Below are 13458 nucleotides of genomic sequence, written 5' to 3'. Positions count from 1 at the left end.
CTTGAGGGATACCTCAGATGTGTGGCGCCTGACCTAAGTAGACTGAAGATAGTTCAGCTATGTGAAGCCTGAAAATGTATCAATGATGTCTAACCAGAGGTATACCTTTGCCGCTTTAAGAAAATACCTTTATGATCAATTTCTCTGCGTGCATTGTACGACAGATGTAGAATTTCCTTTAATATATGCCTAGTGTGATTTTTCAGTGGGATGGTGCTTATTCAGAGATAGTACACCAATACTCCCCTCTGTAGGCATTGTATTGCTGTGTTCTGCCTCTTCAAACTAGTGTAGTTTGGTGGCAAAATGATTGTAAAACCCTATTCTGCTCTCAAACTAACCCTGGATATGTCAAAAGCAGCATAACTGAAATATATATTTTTTTAACAAAGTTTTATATAGCGCGAAATTGACCCGAAGGTATCGGGTATCAGAGCGGTTTACTGGGAGCACCAGTTTCTTTACATGAGGACACATTCATTTTTGTTAGGCACGGGTAGATTACGTGATTTGTCCAGAATCACAGGATGTTGCGCGTCCTTGCCGAGACTCGAACTTGGTTCCTCAGATTTGAGGTTGACCGCCCTAGTCGTTAGGCCAACTCCTCTTCGATATTGTGTATAATAGGCCACAAGTGCAAAAGCATTGGACAATAAAAACACTGTTCTGTGCACTACTTGTTCCATTGTTACAATCACAAACTGGTAACCATGCTGTCTGACTAGTGTCTCTCTTGTGCACCATTTTCTTCTCATATATACTCCAATCAATGGTTCACCTTGAATTCATTCACACAATCTTTGTAGTTAAGCAAATAAATAAATTCTCATTTGTTTTTTGCAAAGCGATAATTATTTAAAGCTTAGACAAACACCCTACATGTCTCCGTAATAGTGAAAACGTTGATGTTTAAAAAACATGTGATGTGGCAGTTTTGCACCATGCGCGAAGCCAACATGCTATAATGGGGACAGATTAGACCAGAATTCTAAGCATACAATTAATGTAGTAAACCACTAATACACTATAGCCTTAAAGGTGCTTTAATTTAATCAGAAATGTATATTAACTATATGTAAAGTTTAGTCATTTGCAGACCACGTAGAAATTATACAAATGTCACTTAAAGGGCGCTATAAGCAGACAAATCCACAAATGTTCACAAATTCTTAAATTGTTATTATTAATTTATGGTTGTTAGGAATTAAACTTACCAAGTGATGCCACTGTGGGAAAATGATGTGTGCTTCGACCCTTTGGGTTGGTTAGTAGGAACAAATGTCCTCTTAGCAATATTTTGTTTTCAGAGTTTTATATAGCGCGAACTTGACCTGAAGGTATTAGACCACTTTACATGAGCACCAGTTGCGTTGCACAAGGACACATTTATTTTTGTTAGGCACTGGGAGATTAAGTGATTTGCCCAGAATCACAGGATGTTGAGCGTCATTGCTGAGACTCGAACCCGGTTCCCCAGATTTGAGATCAACTGCCCTAGCCATTAGGCCACATCCTCTCCCCCTGAACTGGAATGAGGCCGGAGTAATTACTACCTGGCTAAGAACTAAAAGGCAAAACCGGTCCTAGGTTGCTTGTGCTCTGGTTCAAGGAGGACCTGACCTGGCAGTTCAGGCTAGACTGTTCCCATTGGTTCATGGTCAAGACTGATTTGCATATGACTGGGTCCAAACTGAGGTGGCAATGTGTGCAAAATAACAATGGACTGGGATGCACTGCTGAGTAGTTACGAATGGCTGAGATTAATTTGAGCATTCCATCCATCACTTTTTGTATACTTCAGTGTGCTGCCCTAAGTGGGAGGGGTATGCTGAGACGTGAATCCCATGCACACTGTGTCAGTGGACCCAAGCTATACCTGGCTGATGAGCCCAAATGAGGGCAAACCAAGTTGTAGTTTGCTTGTGTTCTAGTTCAAAGAGGACCTGACCTGGCAGTTCGGCCTGGACTGTTGCTATTGAGGCTAAGTCAAGATTGATTGTATATGGCTGCATCTAAAATGAGGTGGAATGGTATACAAAATAACAATGGACTAGGATGCGGCCCAGAGTAATCACCAGTGGCAGAGATTAATTCAAGCATTCCGGCTGTCACTTTTTGTGTACTTTTAAAAATACATCAGTTTGTCACCCTAAGTATGACAGGTGTGTCCAGCTGTGGGTGCCGTGCACTCTGCAGGACTGGAACCAAGCTATAACCTGGTTGATGATCCCTAATTGGGGCGAAACCGGTTCAATGTTGCTTGTGTTATGGTTCGCAGTTCGAACTAGACTGTTCCCATTGGTTCAGGGTCAAGACTGATTTGCATATGACTGGGTCCAAAGTGCGGTGGCAAGGTGTGCAAAATAACAATGGACTGTGTTGCGGTCCTGAGTAATTACCAATGGCTTAGATTAATACAAGCATTCCATCCATCCCTTTTTGTATACTTCAGTTTGCTGCCCTAAGTGAGATGGCTGTGCCGAGACGTTAATCTAATGCACACTTTGCCATTGAAGCCAAGCTATGCCTTGCTAATGAGCCTTAATCAGGGCAAACCTGTCCATAGTTTGCTTGTATTCTGGTTCACGGAGGACCTGACCTGGCAGTTCAGTCTGGTCTGTTCTCACTGGGGCAGGGTCAACACTGATTTGCATATGGCTGGGTCCAATCTGAGGTGGCATGGTGTTCAAAATAACAATGGACTAGGATGTGGCCCAGAGAAATCACCAGTGGCTGAGATTAATTCAAGCATTCCATCCATCACTTTTTGGTATACTTAAGTTTGTCACCCTAAGTAGGACAGGTACTTCCAGACATGGGTCCCATGCATACTGTATCACTGGAACCAAGTTATACCTGGTTGCTGAACCCTAACCAGAATGTAGTCGGTCCTAAGTTGCTTGTGTTCCAGTTCAGGGAGGACCTGGCCTGGCAGTTCCGGCTGGACTGTTCTCATTAGAGCAGGTTATTTGTTGTGCATGCAAAACCTGATGTTTAAGCTTGATTTTTCAAAGGTTCCCAAGTTTGTGTGTGCTCCTGGGGTAACGTGCTCCATATAAGGATGTTTAATTAGAAAATTATAAGTTGTGCTTCCTTGCAATTAGAAGCGTCCCACTAGGCACTACTTTGCCCGCAATCGGGTTAACATTTGTTTCAACAAGTTGTGCTTTATTACAAATGATAAGGTCACAACATTCTTAGAATTCTTGCTGTTTTTATTCAGCTTTTTTCTTCAAACGTGCATTTTCTTTGTATTTTATTCAAATCAAAGTATTTACCAATGATATTCCATACATTTCACATCAATGGTCCGATGCATTTCGGGCCATTAGCCCTTCATCAGTTCCTGAATGAACGCCACTTATTAACCACACAACCACGTCCGCTGACGTTTGTCAGAATTTGATACATCTTTCACATGGTTCCGTGATGAAGGGCTATTGGCCCGAAATGCATTGGAGCATTAATGTGAAATGTATGGAATATCATTGGGATATACTTTGATTTGAAACAAATGTTAACCCGATTGCGGGCAAAGTAGTGCCTAGGGGGACGCTTCTAATTGCAAGGAAGCGCTACTAATCATTTTCTCATTAGAGCAGGGCCAAGACTAATTTGCATATGGCTGCATCCAAACTGAGGTGACATGGTGTGTAAAATATCAATGCATGCAGCCCGAGTAATTACCAGTGGCTGAGATTAATTTGAGCATTCCATCCATCACTTTTTGTAAACGTATTATGTCGCCCTGAATGGGACGTGGGTCCCGTGCACACTGTGCCACTGGAACCAATATGTACCCGCCTGATGAGCCAATAACATGGTTGTTCAGGAAAGTTGTACATGTAAAAAGCCTCAGCCTTACCTTGCCTGGAATGACTCTTCCACATGGTGTGCGTAGACTTATTTTTCTTTCAAGGTTACATTTACTCCCTCTGCATGTGGTTACAGGAATATGGCAAGGCATAACCAAGGACGAGAGACTTTGTGAATTTTGCTCTATTCATCCACAAGATTTAAATCAGAGAGTCTTTATGTGCCATTATTTCCACTCTGCACGTCACCACGTCACGCAAGAGGCAGTTGAGGACTGTCAATGCCTACTTGCTCCCCTAATAAGATGGTTTGCGCAAAATTTGAAAACTCTTTAAAATGTGTATTACCAGCTTGTTTTGATATCAATTGTAATTATGACTGTGTAAATTAATGTTTGTATTTTTTGCCCTTTTTCTGTGGATCTCCATTGGAGTTCCAAAACTTAAATAATGAAGTGATGAATTGTATACTTCAGTGTGTTGCCCTAAGTGGGACGGGTACGCCCAGAAGTGGGTCTTGTGTACACAGTGTTATTGTACCCAACGCTATACCTGTCTGATGTTATGTTATCTCATTTATAGAGTGCAATGGTTACTCCAAAAGGAGTGCCTTTGCGCTGAGATTCCACACTTCAACAGTGACCTAAGCTGCGCTGCCTCAAGGAAAGAAGGTATTAAGATTGCCTAAAAAACAATCTTTTAGTTTCGTCCGGAAGTTTATTTTGGACTGTTCCTACCTCAGATCAACAGGGACAGAGTTTTACAGTTTTGCGGCTCGATAATTGAAGGAGCGACCTCCATACATGCTCTAGTTATCCTGGGGTCTATAGCCAATGTAGCACCAGACGTCTTCAGACAACGATTAAAAAGGTAAGGTTCGATCAAGAGATATAGATAGCAAGGACCCCTTGAGTTCATAATTCTGTGGAAAACACATAATACTTTATAAGAGATTCTTACCCTCACCGGAGCCAGTGAAGACGTCTAAGGGAAGAATCTGTAGAAGAGAATCATGTTATTAGGCAACATTCTAGTCTCAGCATTCTGAACACGTTGAAGAGTTCACATTCAGATGGGGCCTAATCAGGACAAAATCGGTCCTAAGTTACTGGTGCTCCAGTTCAGGGGGGAAGGTGCGAGGGGGGGAGGGGGGGGACGGACCTAGCATTTTGGGCTGGCCAAGGCTTGTTTTCATATGGCTAGGCTCAAGTTGAGGTGGCATGGTGTGCAAAATAACCATGAACTGGAATGCAGTCCAGTGCAACTACCAATGGCTGAGATTAATTAAAGCATTCCATCCATCAATTTTTGTATACTTCAGTGTGTTGCCCTAGGTGAGACCGTATGCCCAGATGTAGGGCCTGTGCACACAGAGCAACTGGAAGCAAGCTGTACCTTGCTGATGAGCCCTAATCAAGGTGAAACTGGTCCTAGGTTGCTTGCCTTCCAGTACACAGAGGACTTGGCTTGGCAGTTCAAGCTGGACTGCTCCCACAGGAGCAGGGTCAAGACTAATTTGCATATGTCTGGGTCTAAAATGGGGTGTGCAAAATAACGATGGCCTATGGGTGTGGCCCCATGTAATTACTGGCGGTTGAGATTAATTCAGTCATTCCATCCATCACATTTTGCATACTTCCATGTCACTAGATTTACTTTCATGGTTATGCGTATCACATAGGGAGGGCCAATATTCCTAAAGGTGAAGCTTAAAAGAAACTTTCAAGAAAAGATATTGCATTCCAGATTTGCACTACAGCTATCATTACAACTAACAAGGAGAAAACAATTTGCGACACCTTGTTCTCTGTCCATATCGCTAAATTATGGAGCTCTCTTCCAACAAAGATACAAGTAGAATAGTGAAAACTTGGCCTTTTCCTACCAGAATTCTTGTATTCAGTAAAGTGGTGAAAGCCTGGCTTTTCCCTCCCTAAATAGTTTGGAAACAGAAAATGCAGTCTCACTCGACTGCCAATGTGAACGGTAGGGAATCATTGGCTACTCGTAAGTACAAGTAGAAAGGTGTAGTGAGCTCTCAGGAAAAGTACAAGTATTAATATATCCTTTATTCCAGAAGATGAAGTAGTACAGGAAAAGGGTGCTGCAAGCTCCAGGAACAACTGCAGACTGAGCAGACTCAAGAATAACTTATAACATTCCATGTTCTATATTCCATTCTAAAATACATCATGATGTAACACATCACAACAAAAGGTAATTCAAATGTTTTCCTATTATCTCGTATGCAGACAGAAAAGAGTACACGGCACTTTCCTCAATGGCAAAATTAGCAAGAACACCAAAAGGAGAGTACTTTTAATAAATCAGATCCCACTATTTTCCGAACTTTAATAAATACTTTAGCAATCAGCTCAATAACTGTAAATCATTATTACATAAATGTACTCTTTGCATGATCATTTTACGACAAACTAATATGCATGGTTAAATCACTAACATTGAGCCATCCGTTTGTAAAGCCTTGTCAGTGGTAGTAACTGATATATAAATATTTACAGCATAACTGTTCTGCGTGTGAGTAACTTTCAATCCTCCTGTCCATGTTGAATACCTTTGGTCAGTGTAGCGTGGGGGTGGGGGTGTGCTCAATATTACCAGCAGCTTGCTCAAGAATAGGCTGGACACTCTGTCTGCGTAGAGAAGGCTTTATTCTTATAAAGGTCTTTCTGGTGCGTAAGGTTAAACGTTCACGGGCAAACTCTGCTCGGTCCGTCTTGACTTCCGTTGTGGGTAGGTTTGGGACAGCTTTTCCTCTTCAGGTGGCGACGTCCTGGGACGCTTAGGTAAGGTCAGCTCCGGAAAGAAAAGCCAACAGAGAGGGAAGCCGGTCAGAACAATGCTCAGATACGTTTTTGCACCGGGGAACCAAGTGGTTGTGAGGGGTCACCTGTGCAGTCTTTAAACACTAGTGCTCAGTGATTATACGGGGAGTGAGGAACGGAAGGTAGGAAAAGTAGGGAGGGGGAGGTCGGAGAAGTGGGACGGTAAAACGGGAGAAGAGCTACACACCCTGTCACTCGCTGTGCCCCTTACGCCCAACCCAAGCCGCCCAACGCCGCCGTACCTTGTTTAGCCACACTCCTCCCTCGGGAGTGTGGCACGGCGGTTCACCGGGTCGTTGGCCTCCTGGCGCTCCGCTTCCGTCTTCGGCAGGTCCGCTTCCGTCTCCTTGCACACCGTCAGTCTCGCGCTTCACCTCCTCGTCCTCGCTTCCTTCTTCCGGGGTGTCGACACACCCCCAATACAGGGCTTCCGCGCCTTTGTCCACACGGATACCGCTGACGTCATGCGAGGGCGTGGCCTCGTTCGCTTGGGTATTCCAGTTAAAGGCGCCGTCACTTTCTTCTTCCTCGTCGTTTGCAAGCAGGGGACGGGTGTCCCAGTTCGACTGGAGGGAAGGAGGGTAAGCAGAGTCAGGTTTCCACCATTCCAACGGGGTTTCCGCACCCACCCCGTTACAGTCAGCTAGTCAGATGGTGCCAGAATGTGTCACACAATCACTCGATGTCACATGGTGCTACACAAGTTGAGCAGGAAACCTTACAAAGAGGGGGTTTCCACTTTGTTTATGGTGGCTCAGAGCACCTGATATCTGTCAAGGGTGTTGCCAGCTCTTCCTTACTTTGGCAGCCCCCTCAGAAGCTTTTGGACAGGGGTAGGAGTGGCTTAGAGACAGTGCTCGGCATAAAGCCCCGCCCCGTCTCATTTTTCCTCATATGGTGAAAGATTTTCCTAAGTTGGCATGTCTGGTTCGGTGTATGCAGAGAAGCTTATGTTGCTGATGTCTATCATGTTAGCTTACCAGATGGCTCAATGTTTCTAGTGTTCGGTCTCAGATATGGTAAGTAAGAAGAGCCCAAAGGATAACATTCTGACAGTCTGAAATATAACCAGCACTTAGCAATCAATCAATCAATCAGAGAATTTGTAAAGCACACTACTTACCCGTGAAGGTCTCAAGGCGCTGAGGGGGAGGGGGGGGGGGGGGGTGGTGCTGCTACCGCTCGAATAGACATGTCTTGAGTAACCTCCTGAACGTTAGTAGGTCCTGGGACTGCCGTAGGTGGATGGGGAGAGTGTTCCCGGTCTTGGCGGCGATGTGGGAGAACGATCTGCCACCGGAGGTCGCTCTTCGGAAGCGGGTGACGGTGGCAAGGTCGGGCGAGCGGAGCTGGCGGTTGGGGGTGTAGAAGGTGAGTCGTTTGTTGAGGTATGCTGGTCCTGCCTAGGGGAGTGCTATGTGTGCGTGGGTGAGGAGCTTGAAGGTGATCCTCTAGTTGACTGAAATCCAGTGCAGGTCTCTCAGGTGGGGTGTGATGTGGTTGCGGCCAGGGATGTCGAGGATCAGGCGTGCAGAGGCGTTCTGGATGCATTGTAGTTGTTTGGCCGGGGCTCCTGCGTAGAGGGCGTTTCCGTAGTCCAGCCTGTTGCTGACGAGGGCCTGGGTGACCATTTTTCTTGTTTCAGTGGGGATCAACCTGTAGATCTTGTGGAGCATGCGGAGGGTGTTTAAGCAGGAGGATGAGACGGCGTTGACCTGCTTTGTCATGGAGAGGGTGGAGTGGAGGATGAACCCCGGGTTGCGTGCGTGGTCGGTGGGTGTCGGTGCTGTTCCTAGTGCGGTCGGACACCAGGAGTCGTCCCAGGCCGAGGGGGTGGAGCCGAGGATGAGGACTTCTGTTTTAGCCGAGTTCAGCTTCAGACGGCTGTTCTTCATCAACTTGGCGACGGCTCTCATTCCTTCGTGGAGGTTGGTTTTGGCGGTGAGGGGGTCTTTGGTGAAGGAGAGGATCAGTTGGGTGTCGTCGGCGTATGAGATGATGATGAAGTCGGGCGACGTGGCGAGCAGGGCCATATAGATGTTGAACAATGTCGGGCTGAGGGATGAGCCTTGGGGTACACTGTAGATGATCTTGGTGGCTTCGGAGCAGAAAGGGGGGAGGCGGATGCTCTGGGTTCTGCCGGAGAGGAAGGAGGTGGTCCAGTCCAGAGCCTTGTCTCGGATCCCAGCGTCGTGGAGGCATATGCGTAGGGTGCGGTGGCAGGCGGTGTTGAAGGTGGCTGACAGGTCCAGGAGGATGAGGGCCGCGGTCTCGCCGTTGTCCAGGAGGGCCCTGATGTCGTCGGTGGTGGCGATGAGGGCTATTTTGGTGCTGTGGTTGCTGCAGAACCCGGACTGGGACGGGACCATGATGCTGTTCTCCTCGAGGTAGCGGGTCAGTTGTTTGTTGACGGTCTTCTCGATGACCTTTGCTGGGAATGGGAGCAGGGAGATGGGTCGAAGTTTTTGATGTCCTTAGTGTCGGCCTTGGGTTTTTTGAGTAAAGTGTTGATCTTGGTGTGCTTCCAGCTCTCCGGGAAGGTGGCAGTCTCGAAGGAGATGTTGATGGCTTTCTGGAGATGGAATGCGATGGTGGTGCTGGCTTTGTTGAAGATGTGGTGTGAGCATGGGTTTGATGGAGATCCGGAGTGAATGGTGTTCATGATTTTGATGGTGTTGTCGTAATTTATGTTGCTCCAGGAGAGCAGGGGGTCAGTGCTGATGGTGGTCGTGGGGACGGAGGTCTCAGTGGCTGTCTGGGTGGTCGAGATGATGAAACTGTGTGGGTGTCTGCGATCTTGCAGTGGAAGAAGGTGGCCAGGGAGCCGCACAGGTCTTGAGAAGATGGGATGTCGTTGGTGTTGGAGCTGGGGTTGGAGAGTTCCTTCACGATGTTGAAGAGCTCTTTGCTGTTGTGTGCGTTGTTGTCTAGGCGGTCTTTGAAAGTGGTCCTTTTGGCGGATCTGATGAGCTGGTGGTATCTGCGGGTGGCGATCTTGTGGGCCGCTTGACTATCTGGTGTCTGTTCGCTGTGCCATTTCTTCTCTAGTTTCCGGCAGGCTTGCTTGGAGGCCCGGAGGTCCTCGGTGAACCAGCTGGCTTTCTTGCTGGTGTTTCTGTTGGAGGGTTTCTTGATTGGGGCGAGAGTGTTGCTGCAATCTTCGATCCACTGTCTGACGTTGTGGGCGGCGGTGTCGGGTCAGTGGGGTAAGCGGGTGGGCGAGGGTGGTGGTAAGCTGGTCTTTGGTGATTTTGCGCCAGCACTGGCGAGGGATCTGTTGGGTGCGGTGGTGCGTGGTGGGTTTCCCGAAGGTGAAGTGGATGCAGCGATGGTCGGTCCAGTGGAGTTCGGTGGTGTGGCTGAAGGCGACGTGGGAGCTTGCGGAAAAGATGGGGTAAAGCGTGTGGCAGGCAGAGTGGGTGGGTGTTGTGACGAGCTGTCTGAGTCCGAGGTTGTCGATCAGGGTGGTGCAGTTGGTGTTGTTGTTGTTCTCGAGGTGGAAGTTCAGGTCCCTGAGGAGGATGTAGTCTGTGGAGGCGAGGGCGTGTGTGCTCATGAGGTCGGCGATGGAGTCGCTGAACTGTGGCCGGGGGGTCTGTAGACGAGGGTTCCTCTGAGGGTGGTGTTGGGATTGGTGTGGATCTGAAAGTGCCGGTGTCTGGCGGTGCGGAGGGTGTCGTCGGTACTGGTCGAGATTCTGAGAGTGTTCCTGTGGACAATGGCGATTCTCCTCCTGTTTCGTTGGTGCGGTCCCTGAGGGTGATCTTTTAGCCGTCGGGGATGGCTATGGCGATGTCGGGTGCCGAGGAGGGGTTCATCCAGGTCTCTGTCAGGAAGGCGACATCTGGCGAGGTGCAGTCCAGTAGGTCCCAAATTTCAACGGCGTGTTTGCGGGCGGAGTGGGTGTTGAGAAGGATGCAGCTGAGGTGGTTGCGTTCTTTCACAATGGGACGGTTTGGCGGATCGGATGCTGGGAAAGCTGCAGTTCGGGCAGGTGAAGGGTCCTTGAGTGCACTTCGGGGCAGCCCGGAAGCAGGTGTGCGATCGTCCGGTGTAGAGTACGTGAAGGGCGTTGGCATTGTAGCGGAGACGGTTGTCGTGGCGTTCGCGGGGGCCAGGGGTTAAGGTGCTGGGCGCGGTCCAGGCGCAGACGGGCTTGCCTTAGGCGCGGCCGCACAGCGGCCGCCATAAGAAGGGGAGATGGGAGGGAGGAGCAGCTGGGAGGTGGGATCGGACAAATGGACGGATGGGGCAGCAGCGGCGTGAAAATGGGAAGGAGGAACGGCGAGGGGAAACAGAAGGCAAAAAGGGCAAAGAACAGTACAGGAGGGAAGGAAAATGATAAAACCAATAAAAAGCAGCTGAAAACAGAAAAATTACAGAAAGCAATGCAATGCAATACAGCGAGCAGAACCTAATGCCTACCACTGGCCACCAAGGGTTGAGGCGCAGGTGGTAGCCTGCGGGTGGAGGCAGGCCTCGAACACAGTCAGCAGCAGCAGCTGGGCTCACAGCACGGGCACAGTCAGGTGGAGCTGCGCGGCGTGGGGAGGGACCTACCTGGAAGCAGGGTCAAGGGTCACTCTCTTCACCGAGCAGCGGCCGCCATAGGAAGGGAAGGTGGGAGGGAGGAGCAGTTGGGAGGTGGGATCCGACGAATGGGCGGGCGGGGCCGCAGGGGACGCAGCGGCGGGAAAATGGGAAGGAGGAACAGCGAAGGGAAACAGAAAGCAACAAGCATTGGAATGCAATAGGTCTTGCATTAGAAAAGTTGGAGCTATTGGTCTTGTAAATACATTTTTTTTGTGTTGATTTTTGAAATAGCTAAATTGATAGTTTTGTCATTCACAACGCCAATCGTTTTAACTTTTGTGAATGTGACACCTATAGCATTTGGAATGCAACATGTTTTGTATGTACGTGACTTTGATGGCAGCTCTTGTTGTTATGCCACATCTCTAGAGAGCAGGAGAGTGCAGCAGGGGAGAGAAGCACAGCAATGCAATATGTCTTGCATTCATAGAGCTCCTAATCCCATTACTTTAGTTAGTATTTAGTGCGTTTCTATTGAGGATTATGACTTTAAACCCCCCCCCCCCACATACGACAACCCCCAAAGTAGACCAACCTCTGTGTCTAGAAATGTCGAAAGCTCAACAGGGAAGAGGAGATGTGACTAATTTAGTTCTGAAACTTTGCCACCTCACCAATGTCCATAGTTTTGTTAAAATCCTGAATTATTGGGTTTTGAATATTTGTAATATTTTTTATTTGATGCATGCTTTTTGCATAATGTTCACTATTAATATCCTGTTTTTTTGCAGAAAATGTCTTGAGGGAATACAGTCAGTCTGCCTTTGCTGTATGTGTGGCGCTAGCAATACCCACCTCATCACTTCATCTATCTTGCCTGACCGTTGTATCCAGTGGAAAACATCATGTAAAATGTTACTAGATAGCAACCTTGTGAAGAGTTTTTTTTTATTCTCATCAACAAGTTAACAATGAAAACCACATACATTAGTTCCTTTTAATTCTAAGTACCCTTGTGTATTTGTGAAATTCGGTGGATGAAGCAAACTGATTACCCTGCAAGCTGAGCGTCCTCCCATCGCACACCCATCTGTGGCTTGAGTGGTGTGAGGGTGAGGGGTGTGAGGGTGAGGGGTGTGAGGGTGAGGGGGGTGAGGGGGTGTGAGGGTGAGGGGGTGTGAGTGTGTGTGATGGTGAGGGTGAGTGAGGGGGTGTGAGGCTGAGTGTGTGTGACGGTGTGTGAGGGTGAGTGAGGGTGTGCGAGGGTGAGTGAGGGTGAGTGAGGGAGCGTGAGGGTGTGTGAGTGGGTGAGTGTGAGAGTTAGGGTGTGTGAGGGTGACTGAGGGTGTGTGAGGGTGAGGGGATGAGGGTAAGGGTGTGTGAGGGTGAGGGGTGTTGATGGTGAGAGGTTGCGAGGGTGAGAGTGGGTGAGTGTGTGTGAGGGTGTGTGATGTTGAGTGTGTGAGGTGTAGTGAGGGTGAGAGTGTTGTGAGGGTGTGAGGGGAGCGAGGGGGTGTGAGGGTGAGGGGGTGTGAGTGAGTGTGAGTGAGGGGGTGTGAGGGTGTAGGTGTGTGACGGTGTGTGAGGGTGAGGGTGTGTGAGGGTGAGTGAGGGAGTCTGAGGGTGTGTGAGTGGGTGAGAGTTAGGGTGTGTGAGGGTGAGAAGGTGTGAGGGTGAGGGAGTTTGAGTGTGTGTGAGGGTGAGTGAGGGGATGTGAGGCTGAGGGTGTGTGACGGTGTGTGAGGGTGAGTGAGGGCGTGTTAGGCTGAGGGTGTGTGACGGTGTGTGAGGCTGAGGGTGTGTGAGGGTGAGTGAGTGTGAGTGAGGGTGAGTGATGGGGTGTGAGGGTGTAGGTGTGTGACGGTGTTTGAGGGTGAGGGTGTGTGAGGGTGAGTGAGGGAGTCTGAGGGTGTGTGAGTGGGTGAGGGTGAGATTTAGGGTGTGTGAGGAGGAGGGTGTGAGGGTGTCTAAGGGTGTGTGAGGGTGTGGGGATGAGTGTAAGGGTGTATGAGGGTGAGGGGTGTTGATGGTGAGAGGGTGCGAGGGTGAGGGGGGCGAGTGTGTGTGAGGGTGAGGGTGTGAGGTGTAGTGAGTGTGAGATTGTTGTGAGGGGTGTGAGGGGAGCGAGGGTGTGTGAGGGTGAGTGAGGGCGTGTTAGGCTGAGGGTGTGTGACGGTGTGTGAGGCTGAGGGTGTGTGAGGGTGAGTGGGAGTGAGGGTGAGTGAGGGGGTGTGAGGGTGTGGGTGTGTGACGGTGAGGGTGTG

The sequence above is a fragment of the Lissotriton vulgaris genome, chromosome 3_1 (genome assembly GCF_964263255.1).
Source record: "Lissotriton vulgaris chromosome 3_1, aLisVul1.2, whole genome shotgun sequence".
NCBI classification, from domain to species: Eukaryota; Metazoa; Chordata; class Amphibia; order Caudata; family Salamandridae; genus Lissotriton; species Lissotriton vulgaris.
Note: the sequence above shows the minus strand (reverse complement) of the source record.